The sequence below is a fragment of the Tubulanus polymorphus genome, chromosome 11 (assembly GCF_964204645.1).
Source record: "Tubulanus polymorphus chromosome 11, tnTubPoly1.2, whole genome shotgun sequence".
Lineage (NCBI taxonomy): Eukaryota > Metazoa > Nemertea > Palaeonemertea > Tubulaniformes > Tubulanidae > Tubulanus > Tubulanus polymorphus.
The window spans coordinates 187,645-201,292 of NC_134035.1; the positions used below are offsets into that span (position 1 = coordinate 187,645).

Sequence of the window (13,648 nt, forward strand, 5' to 3'; positions counted from 1 at the left end):
AGTAATACAGATATTTTTCTTAGCCGAATTTCGTTCATTATCTAATACGATTCCATTGTATATGAATAATTCTACTATCGTTCAAGGTTTTTTGAAGGGCATCTTCTTTTTAAAACGAACTTTAAACCATTTTTGATAGAACTCTTTTGTCCGCGGAATCTATACGCATCCGGTAAAGCGGTAGGCTCACATGCCAAAGGAAGAATTTCAAGCAAATTAAATTTTATTCTCTAAAATAGTACATTCAACTACCACTAACACTGTAACCAGAAAAAAATGCTCTGAAACTATTAAACTATTAAAGAAACAATTTTCTATGAAAGAATAAGGCTTAAGGGTAAATTTGAAGTCAAGTTCTCCCAATATTCGTTCGTTTGTTTGTTGTTTATCCTCCCGGTGAGTTCTAACACTGCCCACACATATTTATCCAGTTCATCTGATCCTGATCATCAAACTCAAAAGTCAATAATTCCATCCTAATGATGACAAACATCCTAAAAGATATAAATGAAACTTAATAGATTTGAGGCCACCAATCAGTTATACGGAGTTAGAGTTAAGTCTAGTTACCGGTGTATCAGAGAAATGGCAATCTAAGGTAGCCTACTCCCCAAAATGAGTGTCAGGGGTCAAATATTTTTTGTCTCCGACTTTGATGTCAAATATTCAATTAATTTTTAAGGTAGAAATTGATGCTCTTACTAAAACCCTGTATTATAATTCCTGCAACATAATTACAGGCTGCTTCAAATAACCACATTGACAATTCTTATGAAATGCAGAAAACAGTGTTTACAGATAAACTGCTTTCTCATAATTGTTTTGGAAACTTATAAGAAATTCTACTCACACACTCACTAGCCCTTGTCTAGCAGTAATGGTAGTCCACCGAGTTCCACAAATCCACACCTCCTGGAGTCCACCACTGACTGTATTTTTATGAGTATCAATCCACTTATAGTCCGGTTAGTTGACTAAATAGTCCAGTTAGTTCGTATATAGTCTGGTTAGTTCACTAGTAGTCCAGTTAGTTCACTTATAGTGCGGTTAGTTGACTAGAAGTCCAGTTAGTTCACTAGTAGTCCGGAAGAAGTTCACCGAAGAAATAAAACTGTGATGAATTTCAGTTGAAGTCAACATCCAGTTTCGTGATGAAGTTTACACGACAGCCAGAAGAAAACCTGAAATATAAAATTGAAATCACATTAACAGGAAGACTGACTGAGAGGTTGGGGAGGATGGGGTGAGAGGTTGGGGGAGGATAGGGTGAGAGGTTGGAGGAGGATGGGGTGAGAGGTTGGGGGAGGATGGGATGAGAGGTTGGGGAGGATGGGGTGAGAGGTTGGAGGAGGATGGGGTGAGAGGTTGGGGGAGGATGGGATGAGAGGTTGAGGGAGGATGGGGTGAGAGGTTGGGGGAGGATGGGGTGAGAGGTTGGGGTGAGGTTGAGGGAGGATGGGGTGAGAGGTTGGGGGAAGGATGGGTGAAAAGGGAAGCAAAACAGCACAATTACTCTGACATAGTAAAGGCTTATGCAAAAGTTTTCAGCAGTTTTCAGTACGGCACTGGATTAACAGATTCTCGTTTTACACAAGAGCCCAGCCTGTGGCAGTGGAAGAAAGCTGGTGTAACTAACTGGTCGAGTCAGCTGGTCTTAACCTGCTGAACAAGATGTGGTGCTGGAGGAAGTTAAAGAACAGTTCATCAAGATTTGTGAAACTATCCCCTGCACCATGTGCAATGCAAGCGGCTAGGGTAGTGCGGCCCGTGTAGGCTAGAAAGTGGGTTTTGACACCGAGTAAGGTCCCTGTTAGTCTAGTACCTAGCCGTCGTTCCCCAAACAACCCGGAACTCGTAGTAACAACGACTGACTGATTCAGACTAAATTTGAGTAGGTCCCGGCCTCACTGACACTGACTGTAGTGTAGTAGTGAAGTGTCTGCGAAGTCGCTGGAGGAGTGAGGTCCCCCTAAACTGTGTGTACCTGAGGACATGAAAATGAAATATCATGCATGAATTCTTATCTTTTTAACCAATATCAAAATTCGTACATTTAGAATCATCGCGGCTTTAAAGTCTTTATCAATTGAGGGAATAGTTCACTGTAAATAAAGAATTAGCGATTGAATTGAGCCCGCTCCACAGTAAAAATAGCGCGATCAATTCAATCTCGACCGTCTAGTGCTGCCGCTATGTATAACGATAGCGTGGAAAACGTGAACTAACATAATACTCGCTTGCCAGAGTCTTCGAACGGCAGGAGTGGACGAACTAATTACCGATTTGCGGGCCGGATTCCGAGGAAAATTCTCAAACTCTGAAAACTGCTCAGAAACGTTTGAACCAAACATTTGTCCTATAAAAGAATGAGCCTTAAAAAGTAAATTTGAATCGGGGTATTTCTAGTATGGTCTGGGAGAGAGCGACAGGTGTTTGTATGTTCCCTGTTTATTTGCGCGCAAATAGAATATATCGAAGAAGAAATACGGAAATATTGTCAATTCAGATAATAAATCATCATTCAAAATGTAAATGAATAATTTATTCTGTATGTAAGTACTATATTCATTGATAAGTAAGTGAATTTTAGCTAAAAAGAATTAAATATGATACCTAAAAGATAAGGAAATATCATACAAAATTCAGAACGTATTCATGGTATCATATTTAATCAGAATTAGACGACACACTGGTCCGTTTTGTACGTAATAAGGACATTTAAATTCCGGCGGTAAATATGCGCTACTATTTTAGTTCACAGAAATTCCGCTATCGTTATTCGTAGGGGCAGCGCTGTACGGTAACTATCTAACTCAGCCTCGCAATCTTACTGCGGCATGCGAGTAATACAGATATTTTTCTTAGCCGAATTTCGTTCATTATCTAATACGATTCCATTGTATATGAATAATTCTACTATCGTTCAAGGTTTTTTGAAGGGCATCTTCTTTTTAAAACGAACTTTAAACCATTTTTGATAGAACTCTTTTGTCCGCGGAATCTATAAGCATCCGGTAAAGCGGTAGGCTCACATGCCAAAGGAAGAATTTCAAGCAAATTAAATTTTATTCTCTAAAATAGTACATTCAACTACCACTAACACTGTAACCAGAAAAAAATGCTCTGAAACTATTAAACTATTAAAGAAACAATTTTCTATGAAAGAATAAGGCTTAAGGGTAAATTTGAAGTCAAGTTCTCCCAATATTCGTTCGTTTGTTTGTTTATCCTCCCGGTGAGTTCTAACACTGCCCACACATATTTATCCAGTTCATCTGATCCTGATCATCAAACTCAAAAGTCAATAATTCCATCCTAATGATGACAAACATCCTAAAAGATATAAATGAAACTTAATAGATTTGAGGCCACCAATCAGTTATACGGAGTTAGAGTTAAGTCTAGTTACCGGTGTATCAGAGAAATGGCAATCTAAGGTAGCCTACTCCCCAAAATGAGTGTCAGGGGTCAAATATTTTTTGTCTCCGACTTTGATGTCAAATATTCAATTAATTTTTAAGGTAGAAATTGATGCTCTTACTAAAACCCTGTATTATAATTCCTGCAACATAATTACAGGCTGCTTCAAATAACCACATTGACAATTCTTATGAAATGCAGAAAACAGTGTTTACAGATAAACTGCTTTCTCATAATTGTTTTGGAAACTTATAAGAAATTCTACTCACACACTCACTAGCCCTTGTCTAGCAGTAATGGTAGTCCACCGAGTTCCACAAATCCACACCTCCTGGAGTCCACCACTGACTGTATTTTTATGAGTATCAATCCACTTATAGTCCGGTTAGTTGACTAAATAGTCCAGTTAGTTCGTATATAGTCTGGTTAGTTCACTAGTAGTCCAGTTAGTTCACTTATAGTGCGGTTAGTTGACTAGAAGTCCAGTTAGTTCACTAGTAGTCCGGAAGAAGTTCACCGAAGAAATAAAACTGTGATGAATTTCAGTTGAAGTCAACATCCAGTTTCGTGATGAAGTTTACACGACAGCCAGAAGAAAACCTGAAATATAAAATTGAAATCACATTAACAGGAAGACTGACTGAGAGGTTGGGGAGGATGGGGTGAGAGGTTGGGGGAGGATAGGGTGAGAGGTTGGAGGAGGATGGGGTGAGAGGTTGGGGGAGGATGGGATGAGAGGTTGGGGAGGATGGGGTGAGAGGTTGGAGGAGGATGGGGTGAGAGGTTGGGGGAGGATGGGATGAGAGGTTGAGGGAGGATGGGGTGAGAGGTTGGGGGAGGATGTGGTGAGAGGTTGGGGTGAGGTTGAGGGAGGATGGGGTGAGAGGTTGGGGGAAGGATGGGTGAAAAGGGAAGCAAAACAGCACAATTACTCTGACATAGTAAAGGCTTATGCAAAAGTTTTCAGCAGTTTTCAGTACGGCACTGGATTAACAGATTCTCGTTTTACACAAGAGCCCAGCCTGTGGCAGTGGAAGAAAGCTGGTGTAACTAACTGGTCGAGTCAGCTGGTCTTAACCTGCTGAACAAGATGTGGTGCTGGAGGAAGTTAAAGAACAGTTCATCAAGATTTGTGAAACTATCCCCTGCACCATGTGCAATGCAAGCGGCTAGGGTAGTGCGGCCCGTGTAGGCTAGAAAGTGGGTTTTGACACCGAGTAAGGTCCCTGTTAGTCTAGTACCTAGCCGTCGTTCCCCAAACAACCCGGAACTCGTAGTAACAACGACTGACTGATTCAGACTAAATTTGAGTAGGTCCCGGCCTCACTGACTGACACTGACTACTGTAGTAGTGAAGTGTCTGCGAAGTCGCTGGAGGAGTGAGGTCCCCCTAAACTGTGTGTACCTGAGGACATGAAAATGAAATATCATGCATGAATTCTTATCTTTTTAACCAATATCAAAATTCGTACATTTAGAATCATCGCGGCTTTAAAGTCTTTATCAATTGAGGGAATAGTTCACTGTAAATAAAGAATTAGCGATTGAATTGAGCCCGCTCCACAGTAAAAATAGCGCGATCAATTCAATCTCGACCGTCTAGTGCTGCCGCTATGTATAACGATAGCGTGGAAAACGTGAACTAACATAATACTCGCTTGCCAGAGTCTTCGAACGGCAGGAGTGGACGAACTAATTACCGATTTGCGGGCCGGATTCCGAGGAAAATTCTCAAACTCTGAAAACTGCTCAGAAACGTTTGAACCAAACATTTGTTCTATAAAAGAATGAGCCTTAAAAAGTAAATTTGAATCGGGGTATTTCTAGTATGGTCTGGGAGAGAGCGACAGGTGTTTGTATGTTCCCTGTTTATTTGCGCGCAAATAGAATATATCGAAGAAGAAATACGGAAATATTGTCAATTCAGATAATAAATCATCATTCAAAATGTAAATGAATAATTTATTCTGTATGTAAGTACTATATTCATTGATAAGTAAGTGAATTTTAGCTAAAAAGAATTAAATATGATACCTAAAAGATAAGGAAATATCATACAAAATTCAGAACGTATTCATGGTATCATATTTAATCAGAATTAGACGACACACTGGTCCGTTTTGTACGTAATAAGGACATTTAAATTCCGGCGGTAAATATGCGCTATTTTAGTTCACAGAAATTCCGCTATCGTTATTCGTAGGGGCAGCGCTGTACGGTAACTATCTAACTCAGCCTCGCAATCTTACTGCGGCATGCGAGTAATACAGATATTTTTCTTAGCCGAATTTCGTTCATTATCTAATACGATTCCATTGTATATGAATAATTCTACTATCGTTCAAGGTTTTTTGAAGGGCATCTTCTTTTTAAAACGAACTTTAAACCATTTTTGATAGAACTCTTTTGTCCGCGGAATCTATAAGCATCCGGTAAAGCGGTAGGCTCACATGCCAAAGGAAGAATTTCAAGCAAATTAAATTTTATTCTCTAAAATAGTACATTCAACTACCACTAACACTGTAACCAGAAAAAAATGCTCTGAAACTATTAAACTATTAAAGAAACAATTTTCTATGAAAGAATAAGGCTTAAGGGTAAATTTGAAGTCAAGTTCTCCCAATATTCGTTCGTTTGTTTGTTGTTTATCCTCCCGGTGAGTTCTAACACTGCCCACACATATTTATCCAGTTCATCTGATCCTGATCATCAAACTCAAAAGTCAATAATTCCATCCTAATGATGACAAACATCCTAAAAGATATAAATGAAACTTAATAGATTTGAGGCCACCAATCAGTTATACGGAGTTAGAGTTAAGTCTAGTTACCGGTGTATCAGAGAAATGGCAATCTAAGGTAGCCTACTCCCCAAAATGAGTGTCAGGGGTCAAATATTTTTTGTCTCCGACTTTGATGTCAAATATTCAATTAATTTTTAAGGTAGAAATTGATGCTCTTACTAAAACCCTGTATTATAATTCCTGCAACATAATTACAGGCTGCTTCAAATAACCACATTGACAATTCTTATGAAATGCAGAAAACAGTGTTTACAGATAAACTGCTTTCTCATAATTGTTTTGGAAACTTATAAGAAATTCTACTCACACACTCACTAGCCCTTGTCTAGCAGTAATGGTAGTCCACCGAGTTCCACAAATCCACACCTCCTGGAGTCCACCACTGACTGTATTTTTATGAGTATCAATCCACTTATAGTCCGGTTAGTTGACTAAATAGTCCAGTTAGTTCGTATATAGTCTGGTTAGTTCACTAGTAGTCCAGTTAGTTCACTTATAGTGCGGTTAGTTGACTAGAAGTCCAGTTAGTTCACTAGTAGTCCGGAAGAAGTTCACCGAAGAAATAAAACTGTGATGAATTTCAGTTGAAGTCAACATCCAGTTTCGTGATGAAGTTTACACGACAGCCAGAAGAAAACCTGAAATATAAAATTGAAATCACATTAACAGGAAGACTGACTGAGAGGTTGGGGAGGATGGGGTGAGAGGTTGGGGGAGGATAGGGTGAGAGGTTGGAGGAGGATGGGGTGAGAGGTTGGGGGAGGATGGGATGAGAGGTTGGGGAGGATGGGGTGAGAGGTTGGAGGAGGATGGGGTGAGAGGTTGGGGGAGGATGGGATGAGAGGTTGAGGGAGGATGGGGTGAGAGGTTGGGGGAGGATGGGGTGAGAGGTTGGGGTGAGGTTGAGGGAGGATGGGGTGAGAGGTTGGGGGAAGGATGGGTGAAAAGGGAAGCAAAACAGCACAATTACTCTGACATAGTAAAGGCTTATGCAAAAGTTTTCAGCAGTTTTCAGTACGGCACTGGATTAACAGATTCTCGTTTTACACAAGAGCCCAGCCTGTGGCAGTGGAAGAAAGCTGGTGTAACTAACTGGTCGAGTCAGCTGGTCTTAACCTGCTGAACAAGATGTGGTGCTGGAGGAAGTTAAAGAACAGTTCATCAAGATTTGTGAAACTATCCCCTGCACCATGTGCAATGCAAGCGGCTAGGGTAGTGCGGCCCGTGTAGGCTAGAAAGTGGGTTTTGACACCGAGTAAGGTCCCTGTTAGTCTAGTACCTAGCCGTCGTTCCCCAAACAACCCGGAACTCGTAGTAACAACGACTGACTGATTCAGACTAAATTTGAGTAGGTCCCGGCCTCACTGACACTGACTGTAGTGTAGTAGTGAAGTGTCTGCGAAGTCGCTGGAGGAGTGAGGTCCCCCTAAACTGTGTGTACCTGAGGACATGAAAATGAAATATCATGCATGAATTCTTATCTTTTTAACCAATATCAAAATTCGTACATTTAGAATCATCGCGGCTTTAAAGTCTTTATCAATTGAGGGAATAGTTCACTGTAAATAAAGAATTAGCGATTGAATTGAGCCCGCTCCACAGTAAAAATAGCGCGATCAATTCAATCTCGACCGTCTAGTGCTGCCGCTATGTATAACGATAGCGTGGAAAACGTGAACTAACATAATACTCGCTTGCCAGAGTCTTCGAACGGCAGGAGTGGACGAACTAATTACCGATTTGCGGGCCGGATTCCGAGGAAAATTCTCAAACTCTGAAAACTGCTCAGAAACGTTTGAACCAAACATTTGTCCTATAAAAGAATGAGCCTTAAAAAGTAAATTTGAATCGGGGTATTTCTAGTATGGTCTGGGAGAGAGCGACAGGTGTTTGTATGTTCCCTGTTTATTTGCGCGCAAATAGAATATATCGAAGAAGAAATACGGAAATATTGTCAATTCAGATAATAAATCATCATTCAAAATGTAAATGAATAATTTATTCTGTATGTAAGTACTATATTCATTGATAAGTAAGTGAATTTTAGCTAAAAAGAATTAAATATGATACCTAAAAGATAAGGAAATATCATACAAAATTCAGAACGTATTCATGGTATCATATTTAATCAGAATTAGACGACACACTGGTCCGTTTTGTACGTAATAAGGACATTTAAATTCCGGCGGTAAATATGCGCTACTATTTTAGTTCACAGAAATTCCGCTATCGTTATTCGTAGGGGCAGCGCTGTACGGTAACTATCTAACTCAGCCTCGCAATCTTACTGCGGCATGCGAGTAATACAGATATTTTTCTTAGCCGAATTTCGTTCATTATCTAATACGATTCCATTGTATATGAATAATTCTACTATCGTTCAAGGTTTTTTGAAGGGCATCTTCTTTTTAAAACGAACTTTAAACCATTTTTGATAGAACTCTTTTGTCCGCGGAATCTATAAGCATCCGGTAAAGCGGTAGGCTCACATGCCAAAGGAAGAATTTCAAGCAAATTAAATTTTATTCTCTAAAATAGTACATTCAACTACCACTAACACTGTAACCAGAAAAAAATGCTCTGAAACTATTAAACTATTAAAGAAACAATTTTCTATGAAAGAATAAGGCTTAAGGGTAAATTTGAAGTCAAGTTCTCCCAATATTCGTTCGTTTGTTTGTTTATCCTCCCGGTGAGTTCTAACACTGCCCACACATATTTATCCAGTTCATCTGATCCTGATCATCAAACTCAAAAGTCAATAATTCCATCCTAATGATGACAAACATCCTAAAAGATATAAATGAAACTTAATAGATTTGAGGCCACCAATCAGTTATACGGAGTTAGAGTTAAGTCTAGTTACCGGTGTATCAGAGAAATGGCAATCTAAGGTAGCCTACTCCCCAAAATGAGTGTCAGGGGTCAAATATTTTTTGTCTCCGACTTTGATGTCAAATATTCAATTAATTTTTAAGGTAGAAATTGATGCTCTTACTAAAACCCTGTATTATAATTCCTGCAACATAATTACAGGCTGCTTCAAATAACCACATTGACAATTCTTATGAAATGCAGAAAACAGTGTTTACAGATAAACTGCTTTCTCATAATTGTTTTGGAAACTTATAAGAAATTCTACTCACACACTCACTAGCCCTTGTCTAGCAGTAATGGTAGTCCACCGAGTTCCACAAATCCACACCTCCTGGAGTCCACCACTGACTGTATTTTTATGAGTATCAATCCACTTATAGTCCGGTTAGTTGACTAAATAGTCCAGTTAGTTCGTATATAGTCTGGTTAGTTCACTAGTAGTCCAGTTAGTTCACTTATAGTGCGGTTAGTTGACTAGAAGTCCAGTTAGTTCACTAGTAGTCCGGAAGAAGTTCACCGAAGAAATAAAACTGTGATGAATTTCAGTTGAAGTCAACATCCAGTTTCGTGATGAAGTTTACACGACAGCCAGAAGAAAACCTGAAATATAAAATTGAAATCACATTAACAGGAAGACTGACTGAGAGGTTGGGGAGGATGGGGTGAGAGGTTGGGGGAGGATAGGGTGAGAGGTTGGAGGAGGATGGGGTGAGAGGTTGGGGGAGGATGGGATGAGAGGTTGGGGAGGATGGGGTGAGAGGTTGGAGGAGGATGGGGTGAGAGGTTGGGGGAGGATGGGATGAGAGGTTGAGGGAGGATGGGGTGAGAGGTTGGGGGAGGATGTGGTGAGAGGTTGGGGTGAGGTTGAGGGAGGATGGGGTGAGAGGTTGGGGGAAGGATGGGTGAAAAGGGAAGCAAAACAGCACAATTACTCTGACATAGTAAAGGCTTATGCAAAAGTTTTCAGCAGTTTTCAGTACGGCACTGGATTAACAGATTCTCGTTTTACACAAGAGCCCAGCCTGTGGCAGTGGAAGAAAGCTGGTGTAACTAACTGGTCGAGTCAGCTGGTCTTAACCTGCTGAACAAGATGTGGTGCTGGAGGAAGTTAAAGAACAGTTCATCAAGATTTGTGAAACTATCCCCTGCACCATGTGCAATGCAAGCGGCTAGGGTAGTGCGGCCCGTGTAGGCTAGAAAGTGGGTTTTGACACCGAGTAAGGTCCCTGTTAGTCTAGTACCTAGCCGTCGTTCCCCAAACAACCCGGAACTCGTAGTAACAACGACTGACTGATTCAGACTAAATTTGAGTAGGTCCCGGCCTCACTGACTGACACTGACTACTGTAGTAGTGAAGTGTCTGCGAAGTCGCTGGAGGAGTGAGGTCCCCCTAAACTGTGTGTACCTGAGGACATGAAAATGAAATATCATGCATGAATTCTTATCTTTTTAACCAATATCAAAATTCGTACATTTAGAATCATCGCGGCTTTAAAGTCTTTATCAATTGAGGGAATAGTTCACTGTAAATAAAGAATTAGCGATTGAATTGAGCCCGCTCCACAGTAAAAATAGCGCGATCAATTCAATCTCGACCGTCTAGTGCTGCCGCTATGTATAACGATAGCGTGGAAAACGTGAACTAACATAATACTCGCTTGCCAGAGTCTTCGAACGGCAGGAGTGGACGAACTAATTACCGATTTGCGGGCCGGATTCCGAGGAAAATTCTCAAACTCTGAAAACTGCTCAGAAACGTTTGAACCAAACATTTGTTCTATAAAAGAATGAGCCTTAAAAAGTAAATTTGAATCGGGGTATTTCTAGTATGGTCTGGGAGAGAGCGACAGGTGTTTGTATGTTCCCTGTTTATTTGCGCGCAAATAGAATATATCGAAGAAGAAATACGGAAATATTGTCAATTCAGATAATAAATCATCATTCAAAATGTAAATGAATAATTTATTCTGTATGTAAGTACTATATTCATTGATAAGTAAGTGAATTTTAGCTAAAAAGAATTAAATATGATACCTAAAAGATAAGGAAATATCATACAAAATTCAGAACGTATTCATGGTATCATATTTAATCAGAATTAGACGACACACTGGTCCGTTTTGTACGTAATAAGGACATTTAAATTCCGGCGGTAAATATGCGCTACTATTTTAGTTCACAGAAATTCCGCTATCGTTATTCGTAGGGGCAGCGCTGTACGGTAACTATCTAACTCAGCCTCGCAATCTTACTGCGGCATGCGAGTAATACAGATATTTTTCTTAGCCGAATTTCGTTCATTATCTAATACGATTCCATTGTATATGAATAATTCTACTATCGTTCAAGGTTTTTTGAAGGGCATCTTCTTTTTAAAACGAACTTTAAACCATTTTTGATAGAACTCTTTTGTCCGCGGAATCTATAAGCATCCGGTAAAGCGGTAGGCTCACATGCCAAAGGAAGAATTTCAAGCAAATTAAATTTTATTCTCTAAAATAGTACATTCAACTACCACTAACACTGTAACCAGAAAAAAATGCTCTGAAACTATTAAACTATTAAAGAAACAATTTTCTATGAAAGAATAAGGCTTAAGGGTAAATTTGAAGTCAAGTTCTCCCAATATTCGTTCGTTTGTTTGTTTATCCTCCCGGTGAGTTCTAACACTGCCCACACATATTTATCCAGTTCATCTGATCCTGATCATCAAACTCAAAAGTCAATAATTCCATCCTAATGATGACAAACATCCTAAAAGATATAAATGAAACTTAATAGATTTGAGGCCACCAATCAGTTATACGGAGTTAGAGTTAAGTCTAGTTACCGGTGTATCAGAGAAATGGCAATCTAAGGTAGCCTACTCCCCAAAATGAGTGTCAGGGGTCAAATATTTTTTGTCTCCGCCTTTGATGTCAAATATTCAATTAATTTTTAAGGTAGAAATTGATGCTCTTACTAAAACCCTGTATTATAATTCCTGCAACATAATTACAGGCTGCTTCAAATAACCACATTGACAATTCTTATGAAATGCAGAAAACAGTGTTTACAGATAAACTGCTTTCTCATAATTGTTTTGGAAACTTATAAGAAATTCTACTCACACACTCACTAGCCCTTGTCTAGCAGTAATGGTAGTCCACCGAGTTCCACAAATCCACACCTCCTGGAGTCCACCACTGACTGTATTTTTATGAGTATCAATCCACTTATAGTCCGGTTAGTTGACTAAATAGTCCAGTTAGTTCGTATATAGTCTGGTTAGTTCACTAGTAGTCCAGTTAGTTCACTTATAGTGCGGTTAGTTGACTAGAAGTCCAGTTAGTTCACTAGTAGTCCGGAAGAAGTTCACCGAAGAAATAAAACTGTGATGAATTTCAGTTGAAGTCAACATCCAGTTTCGTGATGAAGTTTACACGACAGCCAGAAGAAAACCTGAAATATAAAATTGAAATCACATTAACAGGAAGACTGACTGAGAGGTTGGGGAGGATGGGGTGAGAGGTTGGGGGAGGATAGGGTGAGAGGTTGGAGGAGGATGGGGTGAGAGGTTGGGGGAGGATGGGATGAGAGGTTGGGGAGGATGGGGTGAGAGGTTGGAGGAGGATGGGGTGAGAGGTTGGGGGAGGATGGGATGAGAGGTTGAGGGAGGATGGGGTGAGAGGTTGGGGGAGGATGGGGTGAGAGGTTGGGGTGAGGTTGAGGGAGGATGGGGTGAGAGGTTGGGGGAAGGATGGGTGAAAAGGGAAGCAAAACAGCACAATTACTCTGACATAGTAAAGGCTTATGCAAAAGTTTTCAGCAGTTTTCAGTACGGCACTGGATTAACAGATTCTCGTTTTACACAAGAGCCCAGCCTGTGGCAGTGGAAGAAAGCTGGTGTAACTAACTGGTCGAGTCAGCTGGTCTTAACCTGCTGAACAAGATGTGGTGCTGGAGGAAGTTAAAGAACAGTTCATCAAGATTTGTGAAACTATCCCCTGCACCATGTGCAATGCAAGCGGCTAGGGTAGTGCGGCCCGTGTAGGCTAGAAAGTGGGTTTTGACACCGAGTAAGGTCCCTGTTAGTCTAGTACCTAGCCGTCGTTCCCCAAACAACCCGGAACTCGTAGTAACAACGACTGACTGATTCAGACTAAATTTGAGTAGGTCCCGGCCTCACTGACTGACACTGACTACTGTAGTAGTGAAGTGTCTGCGAAGTCGCTGGAGGAGTGAGGTCCCCCTAAACTGTGTGTACCTGAGGACATGAAAATGAAATATCATGCATGAATTCTTATCTTTTTAACCAATATCAAAATTCGTACATTTAGAATCATCGCGGCTTTAAAGTCTTTATCAATTGAGGGAATAGTTCACTGTAAATAAAGAATTAGCGATTGAATTGAGCCCGCTCCACAGTAAAAATAGCGCGATAAATTCAATCTCGACCGTCTAGTGCTGCCGCTATGTATAACGATAGCGTGGAAAACGTGAACTAACATAATACTCGCTTGCCAGAGTCTTCGAACGGCAGGAGTGGACGAACTAATTACCGATTTG

General features: G+C 40.3%; 5 long non-coding RNA genes across 5 annotated transcripts; all 5 read right to left on the reverse strand.

Moving 5' to 3' along the window:
• Positions 1-232: 232 nt before the first annotated feature.
• On the reverse strand, positions 233-1,907 carry LOC141913205 (uncharacterized). Its single transcript, XR_012620242.1, has 3 exons — positions 1,823-1,907; positions 851-1,181; positions 233-494 (listed from the first exon to the last, which is right to left on the reverse strand). It is a non-coding gene; the product is annotated as an uncharacterized LOC141913205 (long non-coding RNA).
• Positions 1,908-3,100: 1,193 nt separating this feature from the next.
• Positions 3,101-4,746, reverse strand: LOC141913197 (uncharacterized). Its single transcript, XR_012620240.1, has 3 exons — positions 4,662-4,746; positions 3,690-4,020; positions 3,101-3,333 (listed from the first exon to the last, which is right to left on the reverse strand). It is a non-coding gene; the product is annotated as an uncharacterized LOC141913197 (long non-coding RNA).
• A 1,191-nt stretch (positions 4,747-5,937) lies between these two features.
• Positions 5,938-7,587, reverse strand: LOC141913208 (uncharacterized). Its single transcript, XR_012620244.1, has 3 exons — positions 7,503-7,587; positions 6,531-6,861; positions 5,938-6,174 (listed from the first exon to the last, which is right to left on the reverse strand). It is a non-coding gene; the product is annotated as an uncharacterized LOC141913208 (long non-coding RNA).
• A 1,193-nt stretch (positions 7,588-8,780) lies between these two features.
• On the reverse strand, positions 8,781-10,426 carry LOC141913196 (uncharacterized). Its single transcript, XR_012620239.1, has 3 exons — positions 10,342-10,426; positions 9,370-9,700; positions 8,781-9,013 (listed from the first exon to the last, which is right to left on the reverse strand). It is a non-coding gene; the product is annotated as an uncharacterized LOC141913196 (long non-coding RNA).
• A 1,195-nt stretch (positions 10,427-11,621) lies between these two features.
• Positions 11,622-13,267, reverse strand: LOC141913209 (uncharacterized). The gene is made up of 3 exons (XR_012620245.1): positions 13,183-13,267; positions 12,211-12,541; positions 11,622-11,854 (listed from the first exon to the last, which is right to left on the reverse strand). It is a non-coding gene; the product is annotated as an uncharacterized LOC141913209 (long non-coding RNA).
• Positions 13,268-13,648: the final 381 nt, after the last annotated feature.